Source organism: Rhinoderma darwinii, chromosome 4 (genome assembly GCF_050947455.1).
Source record: "Rhinoderma darwinii isolate aRhiDar2 chromosome 4, aRhiDar2.hap1, whole genome shotgun sequence".
NCBI lineage: Eukaryota > Metazoa > Chordata > Amphibia > Anura > Rhinodermatidae > Rhinoderma > Rhinoderma darwinii.
Window position 1 is genome coordinate 323492971 of NC_134690.1, and position 15013 is coordinate 323507983.

Genomic DNA, 15013 nt, shown 5'->3' on the forward strand with positions numbered 1-15013 from the left:
TGTCTCTATGTGATGTTGTTAATAACGTTAAATAAAATAAAAAAAACACAGAGGTAACCGTGAGAAGAATGTAAGCATACCTCCCAACCATCCCCGATTCAGCTGTCCTGGGCGGCCAGTGGTATGTCCCGCTGTCAACTGTATCTGCGTCGTCAAGGGAAAGTCGGGGACGCTACCATACAAATTAAATGGTAAGCCGATCCCGCCAAAATGGCTGGGTTCGGCCGGAATAAATTTCTGCAGCAATTCCATTGTGTGTGGACAAACCCTTACAGTTCTCCTCTCTTTTGTATGCACTCCTGGCTTTGGCTTAAAAAACTGCACCAAAACAGAATGCGTAAATCCAGCCTTATAGGGATGTTGGACATAGTATATGTTTGGTATAGTTTACACAAGACAATAAATGTAAATAATTAATAAATAAATGTATTTAGTTAAAGGAAAAAAAAAAGTTCATTCAATGATGGCTTTTTATTGTTCCATCAGTAGTGTACATAGAAATATACTAAATGATTGTGTCTTTATGATTATGTTAATGCAATTGATCATCGGGCTGTCAAGAAAAGAAACTGTCTTGAAAACAACCAATTTAGTATTAAGTAATGTCCATTTTTGAATTAATTTCAGTATTAAGATGTTCATGTTTATTGCACAGAGAAATTGAACCAAGTGGTCTGGTCATATTCTTCTCCTGGATGTAGAAGGGTGTTTGGGAATTGTGGCTGTAAATAAAAACACATGAAGAATTTACAGTGTACTGTTTGTGACAAAGACCGCAACACATACGGTTAGGCTCTGCTCACAGAGTTTTTTTGCCACAGAAACCGCCGCAAGACACAGCCGAAATCGCCTCCCATTGTTTTCAATGGGAGGCGGGGGCATCCTTTTCCAGGGAGCTGAAAAAATGCTCGCGGGAAAAAGAAGCCACATGCCCTTTCTTTGGGCGTTTCGGTCTCTGAGCTCCCATTGACATAAATGGGAGGAAGCTAAAGCATTTTTGCCAGCGGTGCTAAATGGCCGCGGCCGAAAAACACAACAAAAAGGGTGTAGGCAGGTCAAAATCTGCCTCAAAATTCCTAGAGGAATTGAAGGCAGATTTTTCTGATTTTTCTGCCTGCAAAAAAACTCTGTGTGAACAGGGCCTTACTATTATTTAATCTGTGAATCACCACCTAGGAACATCAATCATAAGAACAATCCAGATGTCAGTAGATCTAAATAAAAGGGGTTGAACAACCTTAAAGAGGCTCTGTCACCAGATTTTGCAACCCCTATCTGCTATTGCAGCAGATCGGCGCTGCAATGTAGATTACAGTAATGTTTTTCTTTTTAAAAAACAAGCATTTTTGGCCAAGTTATGACCATTTTTGTATTTATGCAAATGAGGCTTGCAAAAGTACAACTGGGCGTGTTGAAAAGTAAAAGTACAACTGGGCGTGTATTATGTCCACTTCTCTTCAGAACGCCCAGCTTCTGGCAAATCACGCTGTGACGTCACTTCCCCAGGTCCTGCATCGTGTCAGACGAGCGAGGACACATCGGCACCAGAGGCTACAGATGATTCTGCAGCAGCATCGGCGTTTGCAGGTAAGTCGATGTAGCTACTTACCTGCAAACGCCGATGCTGCTGCAGAATCAACTGTAGCCTCTGGTGCCGATGTGTCCTCGATCGTCTGACACGATGCAGGACCTGGGGAAGTGACGTCACAGCGTGATCTGCCAGAAGCTGGGCGTTCTGAAGAGAAGTGGATGATACTTCTCGTCAGAACGCCCAGCTAGTAAAAGAAGTAAAAACGCCCCGATGTACGCACATAATACACGCCCAGTTGTACTTTTACTTTTCAACACGCCCAGTTGTACTTTTGCAAGCCTCATTTGCATAAATACAAAAATGGTCATAACTTGGCCAAAAATGCTCGTTTTTAAAAAATAAAAACGTTACTGTAATCTACATTGCAGCGCCTATCTGCTGCAATAGCAGATAGGGGTTGCAAAATCTGGTGACAGAGCCTCTTTAAAGGCTATGTAAACTTTTTTTTTTACTAAAACAATGTATTACAGTGTTTCATTAAAACTTTAAATTGTTCTTCATTTGTTTTTTTTTTCATTTTTTGAGCTATAGCACCTATGTATCCTGGATACATAGAAGCTGTATCTTGCACTGAAACCCAAATCTGTTAGGTCAACGGGACTGACGGCTTCGATGACAGCGGGTCTTGCGTGTCTCTGACACGCAAGATCCAGCTGTTATCGATCATGTGACGGATTCAGGTTTCAGCACAAGATACAGCTTGTATGTATCCAAGACACATAGAAAATGTATCTCAAAAAGTAATAATTTTTTTAATAAAAATCAATTACAAAGTTGCATTTAACAGTATAATAAAGTTTAAAAAAAATTCACTAAAACAAAGTCTTCTAAGGTTGACATTACATAGATAACGATTGGTCATTGTGTAATGAAAAGTTATGAGTTTTTCTAAGGGCTCACACAGGATGGATACTCTGGCTAAACGTACACAGCGTATCCACCGTGGATGTCGCAGGGAATTCCGGCCGAAACAACGCACCAAATTGTAGTGCAGTTTTTCAGGTAGAATGTCTGGTGTGGAAAACAGCAGGTTACCAAAAGGAAAGTTTATACTAGTCATGTCAACGTGTCCTTCTGATGTCCTGCAGCCCGGCCTCCTGGTATGACAATCATCCCATGTGACCGCTGCAGCAGTCACATGGGATAAAACGTCATCCCAGGAGGCCGGCCTGGACGGAGAAGTATAGAGAACGGGTATAAGTATAAGCTTGCGTCTTTTTTTTTTAAATATGTAAACATTGTTGTTGTTGAGGAATTAAAACTCAAAAGGACATGAAGTATATTAGAAAATTCCAGAACTTTTCAGTATACAATGATTACACGAGACAACCTATTAAACAATAAAAACTTGTCCCAGAAACAAAAGGCCCATCACTATACGTATATAATAATATATATATATATATATATATATATATATATATCTCACATACACACACATACATACATACAGTGGGGAGAATATATTCAACTATTTACGCCAGTTTTCTGGCATTAAAAAGTAGCACTTTTTAATGTATGTCATATTTGCGTTAAAATTTGTGACTTTCTACTTCTAACCACTTTTCAAAAGTGGCGAGAAAATGGCAGGGTTTAACCAGAGGGGGAAAGACCTCCGATAGGCCATCAGATTTACCAAAACTTATGCCAGCAACTGGCGTGAGTTATAGCATAGATCTACTCCTGCTAAAACCCAGCGTAGATTTGGACTTCTGTCACACAGACAGCTAAAGATGTGCCAAATTTATTAAGTACACCTCTTAATAAAATCGCTTCTTCCTATATTCACGCTGCAAAAATAAATTCTATAAATTATATTTTCCCTAAACTGCACAGTAAAAAAAAAATCATTTCTCTTGCATAAAACAAGGCCTCACATAGCCACGTCAATGAAAAAATAAAGTTATAAAGTTATGGCTGCTGAGAGGCAGAGAGACAAAAATGAAAAAATGTAGCTAGTCATTAAGGCGTTTTCAGGCCTGGTCATTAAGGGGTTAATACTGTGGTTTGAAATGCCAGTCTTCATATATATTCTGGTGTGTGTGTATATAGCAATGGGGGGGGGGGGGGGTTTATAAAAACTAGAGCAAATGAAGAAAGTGGATCATTTGCCCATAGCATCAAAACGGATGCCAGCTTTCCTGGTTGTTTTCTATGGCCAAGTGCTCTATTTTTCCTTTAGACTTTGTAGACACACTGATAGATAAACACATACACTATCAAATATACACTACATTACAAAAGTACATTTAGTGCTCGGTTACAAGCGCTGTATTTTTTAAAATTAATATAGCCCCTTTAAGGGCTTATCAGGATGTGGACATTCAGACTGTGATTAAGTTCTTCCAAATTAAAGGAGTTTTCCCACCATTACCTATCTACAGAGCGGGGATCCCAAGTCCCCCTTTCCTCCTCACTTACACAGATTGCATTGACGCGCAGCTGTTTCCATAATTCTCAAAGAGTTTGTACAAAGCGGCAGTGCGAATTCTCAACTGCTGCTCCAGACACGGTTCTCACCGCGTTCATGGCTTAATGATCGGTGGGGTTCCCAGTGATCAAACATTTATCACCTATCCTGCGGATGGGTGAAAAATGTTTATGGTGGGAAAACCATAGCTAGCCATTTCCTAATAGATTGCCACATGGAGGTAATCCAACCTATTGGGGATTTCTAACTATCTGGTAATTATGACAATAATGTTAAGGTGTTTTAATTCTATATTCTTAAGTGCATATTAGGTCCCATTCAGATCGGGTTTACTTACATAGATTTGACGTATACACCGGTAAAAGCTCCCAACGCATACGTTAAAAGTAGGCAGTGACGCCCCGCCTCCCATTACCTGCACGGGGAGTCATGGATGACCGGCACGCAACTGTTGTCCTTGACAGATCCTCTCCCCCTCACTCCCTGGCAGATTACTCAGCTGAGTCACTTCCTGAGGTCCTTACCTAACTCTGCGGAATATGCACGGGACAAAACTCTGTTTGAACTCCTTTGCGCAGGCTCGGGCTCGATGCAGCACACTCTATCCAGACTATACTCCCTACTGATCTCCCCATCTACCCTATCTACACCCACATATCTGCTACATTGGGAAAGGGATTTGGGTATTTCTCTCTCGACTGAACAACAAGATAGGGCTTACACGATGACACACAAATCGTCCATGGCCAGCAGGTATCAAGAAGCGGGATTTAAAATTTTAACGCGCTGGTATAGGGTGCCTTCCAGATTACATGCCATGATTCCGGCGGTCTCCCCGCTGTGCTGGAGATGTGGTGACCAGGTGGGAACGATCCTCCATGTTTTTTGGGAATGTCCGAGGCTGACTGGTTTTTGGTCAGAAGTGTGGCGCATTACTTCTAAATTCACGAACTTCCCGCTCCCATGCACACCGGCCTTCTTCTTGCTCCATCTGTGCGAGGTTCCACTATCCTCATATCGTCGCTCTGTGGTCCGCCATCTGGTGAACGCTGCCAGGGCCTGCATACCAGCGCTGTGGAGACAATCTGTTGCGCCGTCGCTCAGCATGTGGTTTAATAAGATACAGGAGATCATGAGGATGGAGGATCTCACGGCATCCATGAGAGGTACTCACGCCAAGTTCATGAAGACCTGGTATCACTGGGTCAGGTTCCAGTCATCACTGGAGTTCAGGAACATCGTAGCCTCCTGATTTGTACCCTTTGCAGGGCATATATCACCAGAATTAGTCCTTTACCGCCCCTCCCCGGTCTTTCCTTCTTTCTCTTCTCTTTGTTCTTTCCCCCTCTTAAGTTATGTTTCACTGTGGGCCTCGTGCATGTCTGCAGGTTCGGGATGCAAGGGCCTAGACCCAATTGATGTTGTTATTTCTCTGATTGCACATGCATCATACAAGATGACCTCATTTTCCGGCCTGCATGCCGAAGTGCTATATGCTTGCAGATTCTTTATGCTTCATCGTGTTATGTTTGAAAAACTGATAAATAAAAGAATTTATAAAAAAAAGTAGGCAGTGACATATGCCCGAAGAGTGGCAACTATCACCATAGACTATAACGGTATATGAGAGTTCATGACGTCCAGATACCATTATATAGTCTATGGGTGACGAGTGACACGATTAGGCATCCGTCACCCATAGACTTTATTCGTATTTGTTTAATGTATGTCATGAAAAGCCCATTACGTATACAATAAAGATATGCCTGTGACTTATGCCATACAGTCGCATACGTCACAATAGGCTCCCTAGTTGTTAAAAAAAATGTATACCGCACAGGATTCCGTGGGATGGAATAAAGTAGTCTGCTATTCCTTACTTTAAAAAAAGTATACTAGCAGGACAGTCTTTTGGCCTCCGTAGTGCTAATGGAGCCCTATGGACATGTAAAGCGTGTACGCTGGGAGCTTTTCCGACATATACACAATACGTCAACTAGTCCTTATTCAATGTGAAATAAACTAACCTTGTTTACAGCATCTGGCCATGCTTGAGTCTCAAGGCAAAATGCAGAATGCTTGGGATACACGGCACCACCTTTTCCCTTAAGAGATCCATCCAAGAAATTAGCAGTGTAGAACTGAACTCCAGGTTTAGTTGTGCGGACAGTGAGCACTCTGCCACTTGGCTTGTGATATACTCTGTGAGAGATAGGGCATGTATAAAATGTAATGTAGAACACTGTTGTCTAATACTTTAAAGGCTATGTACACCTTTTGAAAGGCATTTTTTTTTCTCAATAAAAATGTCAGTCAGTGCGATTGGTGCAACTTTATAACTAGGTTTTATTAAAAATTCTTTCTACTTTTTGAGATACAGCTGCTCTGTATTCTCTATACAAAACAGCTGTATTGTTAGCTAAATCCTGTTCCGTGGGACTGACTAGTTCAGTGAAAGCAGGTCCTGAGTGTTTCCGACACGCAGGAACCACCTGTTATCCATCACATCTAAGATCAGAACTTAAATGTGATAGATTACAGGTGGATCCTGCGTGGACCCGCTGACCCTGAACCCATCAGGTCTGTGGGACTGACGGATTCAGGTCTTAGTGAACGATAGAGCTGCTCTGTAAAGGTTACAGAGCAGCTGTATCGAAAGAGGACAAATAATTTTTAATAAAAACTATTTATAAAGTTCCACCAATCACAGTGATTAGGTCAATCATTATTTTAAATTAAAATACCTTTGTATATAGCCTTTCAGTCTCCAATAGTATCAACTTGATGTTGGAATTACTAAAGAATAATACATTTTCCAAGTTGTCATATTTAAATTTTTCTTGCCTTGAAAAAGACAAATGAAATGTATGAATGATAATCTATTCAAATATTACTTCCCTTTTCCCCTCACCTTATATCCCCACTGGGGCATTGATTGAGGTTTTGATATGCACCCCAAGACAAATTTAATCGTTATTTTGGATATCAAAATGGTACATCCCCTATCATTTCTCTGATCCTCTCCAGTTCACTAGCACTGTGGAATTACTTAATGGTTCATTTCCAACCTCGTTGGAAAGTCCAGAAAAAGTATTGAAAAAATAAATTCACACACGGCATTCATCTGAATTGAACGGTTTCTGCAGACTGTACATGGATTTCTGCAAGCTCCATTTATATAAATGGGACAGTCAGAAATTTTTGCAACAAATCTTTTTAAACAGATTACATTTTGTTTATAAAAATCAAGAGTTTGCCATCTAATTATTTTTTTTTCTTCAATTTTTTCAGTACCACAGGATCCTAAATTTTCTTAACTCCGTAAAAACCAAAGCAGCATGGCAGTCGTGTGCATGGAGGCACAATGAGTTCCTGCGGCTCTGCACTAAGGTATTGTAGGCGCTCTGCGTGCTGTGGTATTGGGCATCCATACGGCACCGTATTACAGAGGTATTCTCTGTTAGAAGCAATGCTACTTATGAAATCAGAGGCATGTGGATATAGAAGGGCCACATACACCCCTATAGGTGTCGTATTACGGCTTAACAAAAACTCCAAGTTTGCACAAAAAAACCAGGAGGAACAGGTAATATCTATATAATGTGTTCTTCAGTTCATTCCTACTTTTCCACCGACCTATGTTTACCTTTAAAGGCTATTTAAAGCTTTGTAAGCAATTTAATGTATTTTTTGTTTTGAAGCAACTTTCAAAATAACTTTTATTTACAAAATGTTTTCGTTTTTAAGATACAGCTTTTATGTATCCTGTACACAATTGATCTGTCTCAGCTGATTCTGTCAGTTCAAGTGAAGGAATAAGCGGAGAGAAATGATACAGCTTCTATGTATACAGAATATATAGAAGCTGTATCTTAAATAAATTTTTTTGTAAATAAGTGATTTTCAAAGTTGCTTAAACACACAAATTACATTAATTTAATAAAGGTTGCTTTTTTAAAAACAAAAAGGTGTACATAGCCTTTAAATATTACCTATCACTTCTTTGGAAACTTCATGAAGTAATAGGATACCAAAATATAAAACCTCTCTTTTTATATGTAGCCAGTGCTGTTAATACATCAATTAATATACTGAATAGGCTGAATGTAGATATGGTCCAAGCTAAGTTAAATAAAATAAATGTACACAAGGCCCCGGGACCAGATGGGTTACACCCTAGAGTTCTTAAAGAGCTTATTTCAGTTATTTCTGTCCCCCTTTTCATAATATTTACGGATTCTCTAGCGACTGGTATAGTGCCAAGGGACTGGCACAGGGCAAATGTGGTGCCTATTTTCAAAAAGGGCTCTAAGTCTTCCACAGGTAATTATCGACCAGTTAGCTTAACATCAATCATGGGAAAAATGTTTGAGAGGCTATTGAGGGACTATATACAGGATTACATGACAAAAATTGTATTATAAGTGACAGCCAGCACGGTTTTACAAAGGACAGAAGTTGGCAGACCAACCTGATTTGTTTTTATGAAGAGGTGAGCAGAAGCCTAGACAGAGGGGCCGCTGTGGATTTAGTGTTTTTGGACTTTGCAAAGGCATTTGACACTGTCCCTCAAAGACGTCTAATGGGTAAATTAAGGACTATAGGTTTAGAAAGCATAGTTTGTAATTGGATTGAGAATTGGCTCAAGGACCGTATCCAAAGAGTTGTGGTCAATGATTCCTACTCTGAATGGTCCCCGGTTATAAGTGGTGTACAATAGGGTTCAGTAATGGGACCACTATTATTCAACTTTTTATTAATGATATAGAGGATGGGATTAATAGCACTATTTATATTTTTGCAGATAACACCAAGCTACGTAGTATTCTTCGGTCTATAGAAGATGTTCGTAAATTGCAAGCTGATTTGGACACACTAAGTGTTTGGGCATCCACTTGGTAATGAGGTTTAATGTAGATAAATGTAAAGTTATGCATCTGGGTACCCACAATATGCATGCATCATATGTCCTATGGGGAGCTATACTGGGAGAGTCACTCGTTGAGAAGGATCTGGGTGTACCTGTAGATCATAAACTAAACAACAGCATGCAATGTCAATCAGCTGCTTCAAAGGCCAGCACGATATTGTCATGTAGTAAAAGAGGCATGGACTCGCGGGACAGGGATATAATAGTACCACTTTACAAAGCATTAGTGCAGCCTCATCTAGAATATGCAGTTCAGTTCTGGGCTCCAGTTTATAGAAAGGATGCCCTGGAGTTAGAAAAAAATACAAAAAAGAGCAACGAAGCTAATAAGGGGCATGGAGAATCTAAGTTATGAGGAAAGATTAAAATAATTAAACCTATTTAGCCTTGAAAAGAGACTACTATATACGGGGGACATGATTAACTTATATAAATATATGAATGGCACATCCAAAAAATATGGTGAAATCCTGTTCCATGTAAAACCCCCTCAAAAAACAAGGGGGCACTTCCTCCGTTTGGAGAAAAAAAGGTTTAATCTGCAGAGGCGACAAGCCTTCTTTACTGTGAGAACTGTGAATCTATGGAATAGTCTACCGCAGGAGCTGGTCACAGCAGGGACAGTAGATGGCTTTAAAAAAGGCTTAGATAATTTCCTAGAACAAAAAAACATCAGCTCCTATGTCAGTGTGTAGAAATTTTTCCCTTCCCTTTTCCCATCCCTTGGTTGAACTTGATGGACATGTGTCTTTTTTCAACCTTACTAACTATGTAAATAACATGTAATTAGGAAGATTAAAAAAACTTCTTCTCTAATTTAGTGCTAAAGGCTCTGACTCTTTAAATGTTTTTTCCAGTAAGAAGAAATTGATGGCCTTTCCTCAGGATAGCACTGTTTCCCCTTAATTCCTGTCACTGCTCACACAGTGAATCGTCAAAACACTTTTAGGTTTACAGTATTACAGCCTTCTCCCTTCTGCGATTCACAGTATGGCAGTCGTGTGCATAGAGGCACATGCTGCGGCCCAGAGAGTTGGACCCCCACCGATCAGATATTGATAGCCTATACGGAGGATAGGGCAGGGGTCTCAAACACGTAAGCCGCATGCGACCCTTGAGACTGTCATCTGTGGCCCGCGGGGCACTATAGCTCCCTAAGGAGAGGAGAGAGAAGGCTGAAGGAGGAATGTGCCGGCGCTCCTTCATGACGACTGCAGTCCATTGGTGGTAGGTGAGCGGTGTCCTGTGTGGCCGGGGGTGTGTCCCACTGTCAACTGTATCTGCGTCCTCAGGACACAGATACAGTTGAACCAAATGCTGAAACCAGGAACCGTCAGCTCCCTGCTTCAGGATTAGTTCAGAGCGGAGGAGCATAGGGAGCTCCTCTGCTCGCCGAGGACTCCCCGGGCACAGCGTTACTTTAAGCGCTGTGCCCGGGGAAGCCCTTGACGTCACTGTCCATATATGGACAGTGACATCAGGGGTTCCCTCTAGGAGCGGAATCCACTGCCTATGCTCTGGCTGGGGATTCCACTCCTAGAGGGAGTCCCAATGGCACTGGCTCCAGGGGGCACTGTGGCACTAGTAAATACGGGTCCGGTGTCACCAGTATTCCACCCGTATTTACGAGCACGTTTTCGCTGCAAAATTGCACTGCTCTAATAGGCAACCCTTCTCTCTATCAGTGCAGCATAGAGAGAAGGGACAGCCCTTTCCGTAATAAAAGTAAAAGAAATCCATACTTACCCGGCCGTTGTCTTGGTGACACGTCCCTCTCTTGACATCCAGTCTGACCTCCCTGGATGACGCGGCAGTCCATGTGAACCGCTGCAGCCAGTGATTGGCCTGTGATTGGCTGCAGCGGTCACATGGGCTGTAACGTCATCCCAGGAGGCCGAACTGGAGGAAGAAGCAGGGTGTTCTGGGTAAGTACGAACGTCTTTTTTTTTTTACAGGTTGATCTATATTGTGATCGGTAGCCACTGTCCAGGGTGCTGAAAGAGTTACTGCCGATCGTTTAACTCTTTCAGCACCCCGGACAGTGACTATCCACTGACGTCGCCTAGCAACGCTCCCGCAATTACGGGTGCACACACGTAGTCACCCGTAATTACGGGAGCCCCATAGACTTCTATGGGCCTGCCCGTGCCGTAATTACGGCCTAAAATAGGACATGTTCTATATTTTTCAACGGCCCGGGCACCTTCCCGTAAGCATATGGGGAGGTACCCGTGGCCAATAGAAGTCTATGGGCCCGTAATTACGGCCCGTGATTACGGGCATTTTACGTTCGTGCGCATGGGGCCTAACTGTCTATACTGTCTGTCTGTAAGTGCTGTGTGCAGAGGGTACAGTGTATTTCTATGAGATGCTGCTTTTCACTTTCTCTTGTGCAAAAACTGAGAAATAAATCTCAAGCAGAATGCTGAGGAGACAGACTGCATCACATAAGAATATACATAGAGACTCTGCAGTGTGGGGACAGAAGTTCTATGTCACTGATCTATCACTTGTTACATTTAGATAGGACGCAGAGCAAGTGTAGTGTTATGAGACTCCACCCCCTCTTCCTCTGCAAAGCCAGATGCATCATGGGAAATATAAACTACATTAGGAGAACCATGAGGGCAGACAACCCATAAATGGTTTGTCAACTAATACAAGTATACACAAGTTATATATAGGACCCTTAATATTGATCTTTAACCCCTTGGCGCATTATTACATACATATTTTTCTAGGACGTTACAAGGCTTAGCACTTTAGCAGCAATTTCTCATATTTTTAAGAAAATTTCAAAAAGCTATTTTTTTCATGGACAAGTTCAGTTCTGAAGTGGTTTTAAGGGCCCTATATATTAGAAACCCCCATAAAACACCCCATTTTAAAAACTGCACCCCTCAAAGTATCCAAAACAGCATTCAGAAAGTGTTTCAACCCTTTAGGCGTTTTACAGGAATTGAAGGAAAGTAGAGCTGAAATTTTCAAATTTCATTTTTTTTTATTTTTTAATTCATATGTAATAAAAAAAATTCTGTACCACAGAAGGTTTTACCTGAGAAACGCATCTCAATTTTTATTGTCCAGGTTCTGCAGTTTTTAGAAATATCCCACATGTGGCCCTAGAGCGCTAATGGACTGAAACACAGGCCTCAGAAGCAAAGGAGCACCTTGTGGATTTTGGGGCCTCCTTTTTTCAGAATACATTTTAGGCACCATGTCAGGTTTGAAGAGGTCTTGTGGTGCCAAAACAGTGGAAACCCTCAAAAGTGACCCCCATTTTTTTTAAATATACCCCTCAGGGAATTTATCTAAGGTTATAGTTAGCATTTTGACCCCACAGGTATTTTGCTATATTTATTGGAGTTAGTCTGTGAAAATGAAAAAATACTTTTTTTCTGGAAAAACTTTTGCAAGAAATAAAGGAGAAAAAGCACCCCAACTATTGTAAAGCAATTTCTCCCGATTACGGAAATACCCCATATGTGGTAATAAACTGCTGTTTGGACCCACAGTAGGGCTCAGAAGGGAAGGAGCGCCATTTGGATTTTGGAGCTCTGATTTTACTGGAATGGTTTTCAGTGCCGTGTCACATTTGCAATGACCTGGAGGGACCTAAACAGTGGAAGCCCCCCAAAAGTGACCCCGTTTTGGAAACTATACCCCTCAAGGAATTTTTCTAGTGGTATAGTCAGCATTTTGACCCCACAGGTTTTTTTGGAAAAAAAACTGAATTTTCTAATTTTTATAAGGAATAAAGGAGAAAAAGCACCTCAACATTTGTAAAGCAATTTCTCCTAATTACGGTAATACCCCATATGTGGTAATAAACTGCTGTTTGAACCCACGGCAGGGCTCAGAAGGGATGGAGCACCATTTGGATTTTGCAGCTCAGATTTTGCTGAATTGGTTTCTGGGGGCCATGTCGAATTTGCAGAGCCTCTGAAGTACCAGTACAGTAGAAATTCCCCAGGTGTTTTGAGCCCTCAGGTATTTTATATATTTTATTAGAATTGGGCTGTGAAAATGAAATAATTTTTTTCCCCCAATAACCTGTAGATTTAGCTCATAATTTTTCATTTCCACAAGGAATACAGGAGAAAAGACACCCCAAAATGTGTTACACAATTTCTCCTGAGTAGGGAAATACCCCATATGTGGTTGTAAACGGCTATTTGGACATACGGCAAAGGTCTAAACGGAAAAAGCGCAATTTCGTTTTTGGAGTGGAGATTTGACAAAAAAATTTTTGACACCATGTTGCATTGCGCTGAGGTACCAGTACAGTGAAAACTCCAGAGAAGTGACCCCATTTAGGAAACTACACCCCTCAAGGAATTCATCTAGAAGTGTAGTGAGCATTTTGACCCCCAAAGGTTTTGCAGAAATTAGTGCACAGTGGATGTTGCAGATTGAAAATTGCCATTTTCCGCAGATATGCTATTTCAGTGCCCAATGTGTTGGGCCCAGCTTGTACCACTGGAGACATACGCCCCATAAATTGTTAAACGGTTCTCCAGAGTACGGTAATACCCCATATGTGGTCATAAACTGCTGTTTGGGCACACTGCCAGGCCCAGAAGGAGCGCCATTTGGCTTTTGGAGCGCAGATTTTGCTTGGTAGTAGTTTTGTTTAGTGTTTTACTGGTGTTTCAGTTTATAATGTGGGGCATATGTAAGCTGGGCGGAGTGCATCAGGGTATATGTAAGCTGGGCAGAGTACATCAGGGTATATGTTAGCTGGGCGGAGTACATCAGGGTATATATAAGCTGGGCGGAGTACATCAGGGTATATATAAGCTGGGCGGAGTACATCAGGGTATATGTAAGCTGGGCGGAGTGCATCAGGGTATATGTAAGCTGGGCGGAGTATATCAGGGTATATGTAAGCTGGGCGGAGTGTATCAGGGTATATGTAGGCCGTGCGGAGTACATCAGGGTATATGTAAGCCGTGCGGAGTACATCAGGGTATATGTAAGCTGGGCGGAGTACATCAGGGTATATGTAAGCTACAGTGGCGGATTAAGTAGACCATAGGCCCTGGGCTGTTACCCATAGTTGGGCCCCCCTTCTCCACCGCCGCCCTGTAACTATTGTTAACACTTCCTTTTTGTCCAGACATTAACAAATGGGTGTTACTACTCCCCTTGTCAAAAGGCTGTGTCCCCACTTACTGACAGTCTCCAACCATCGCTGACAGTATCGTGCCGTGTAGGGACACATTCTCCTGACAAGGGGAATAGTAACACTTATTTGTCTATCAGTCCTGGACTGCACAAAGACTTTGTGAAATACAAGGATTTCCTATAATAAACATGTCAGTAGAGATGACAGATTGTCTATAAATCTAGTGACTCACAGGTGACTAGGTAGTTTTTTTCCTCTTCTCCATCCAGTCCAGACTTCATGACGACTTTTCCCGGCCATGACTCATTTCTGCAGAATTTGCCACTCAGATGTCTTTGGCTCCTCACTTTTCCAACATTTCCACACCTATAAACAAAGATAATATTATCATGGTGCCACACACTGTGCCCCTAAATACAATAGCACCAAACACTGTGCCCCTAAATATTATAGCACCATAGACTGCGCCCCTGAATATAATTGTGTCAAACACTGTAGATAGCACCACACACAGCCCCCTGTAAATAGCGCTACACAGTCCTCCCCCTCTGTAAATAGCGTCACATAGCCCTCCCCCTCTTGTATATAGTGCTACACAGCAATCCCCTTTAGATATAGTGATACACAGCGCTCCCTTCTATATAGTGCTATACAACAATCCCCCCTTGTATATTGTGCTACACAGCGTCTCCCCCCTTGGACCTGCAGCTCTTGTAATTGCTCAGTATAATGTCCCCCGTAGCTGCCCCCATAGTATATTGCCACCCATAGCTGCCCCCACAGTATAATGCCCTTCATAGCTGCGACACAGTATAATGCCCCCATAGCTGCGACACAGTATAATGCCCCATAGAGGTGACACAGTATAATGCCCCATAGAGGTGACACAGCATAATGCCCCATAGCTGACACAGCATAATGCCCCATAGCGGA

The 15013-nt window shown here is 41.9% G+C and overlaps 1 long non-coding RNA gene across 1 annotated transcript; it reads right to left on the reverse strand.

Annotated features, from left to right (window-relative positions):
• Positions 1-452: 452 nt before the first annotated feature.
• LOC142761235 (uncharacterized) lies at positions 453-14608 on the reverse strand. Its single transcript, XR_012883569.1, has 3 exons — positions 14313-14608; positions 6050-6224; positions 453-722 (listed from the first exon to the last, which is right to left on the reverse strand). It is a non-coding gene; the product is annotated as an uncharacterized LOC142761235 (long non-coding RNA).
• Between the last annotated feature and the right edge of the window lie 405 nt (positions 14609-15013).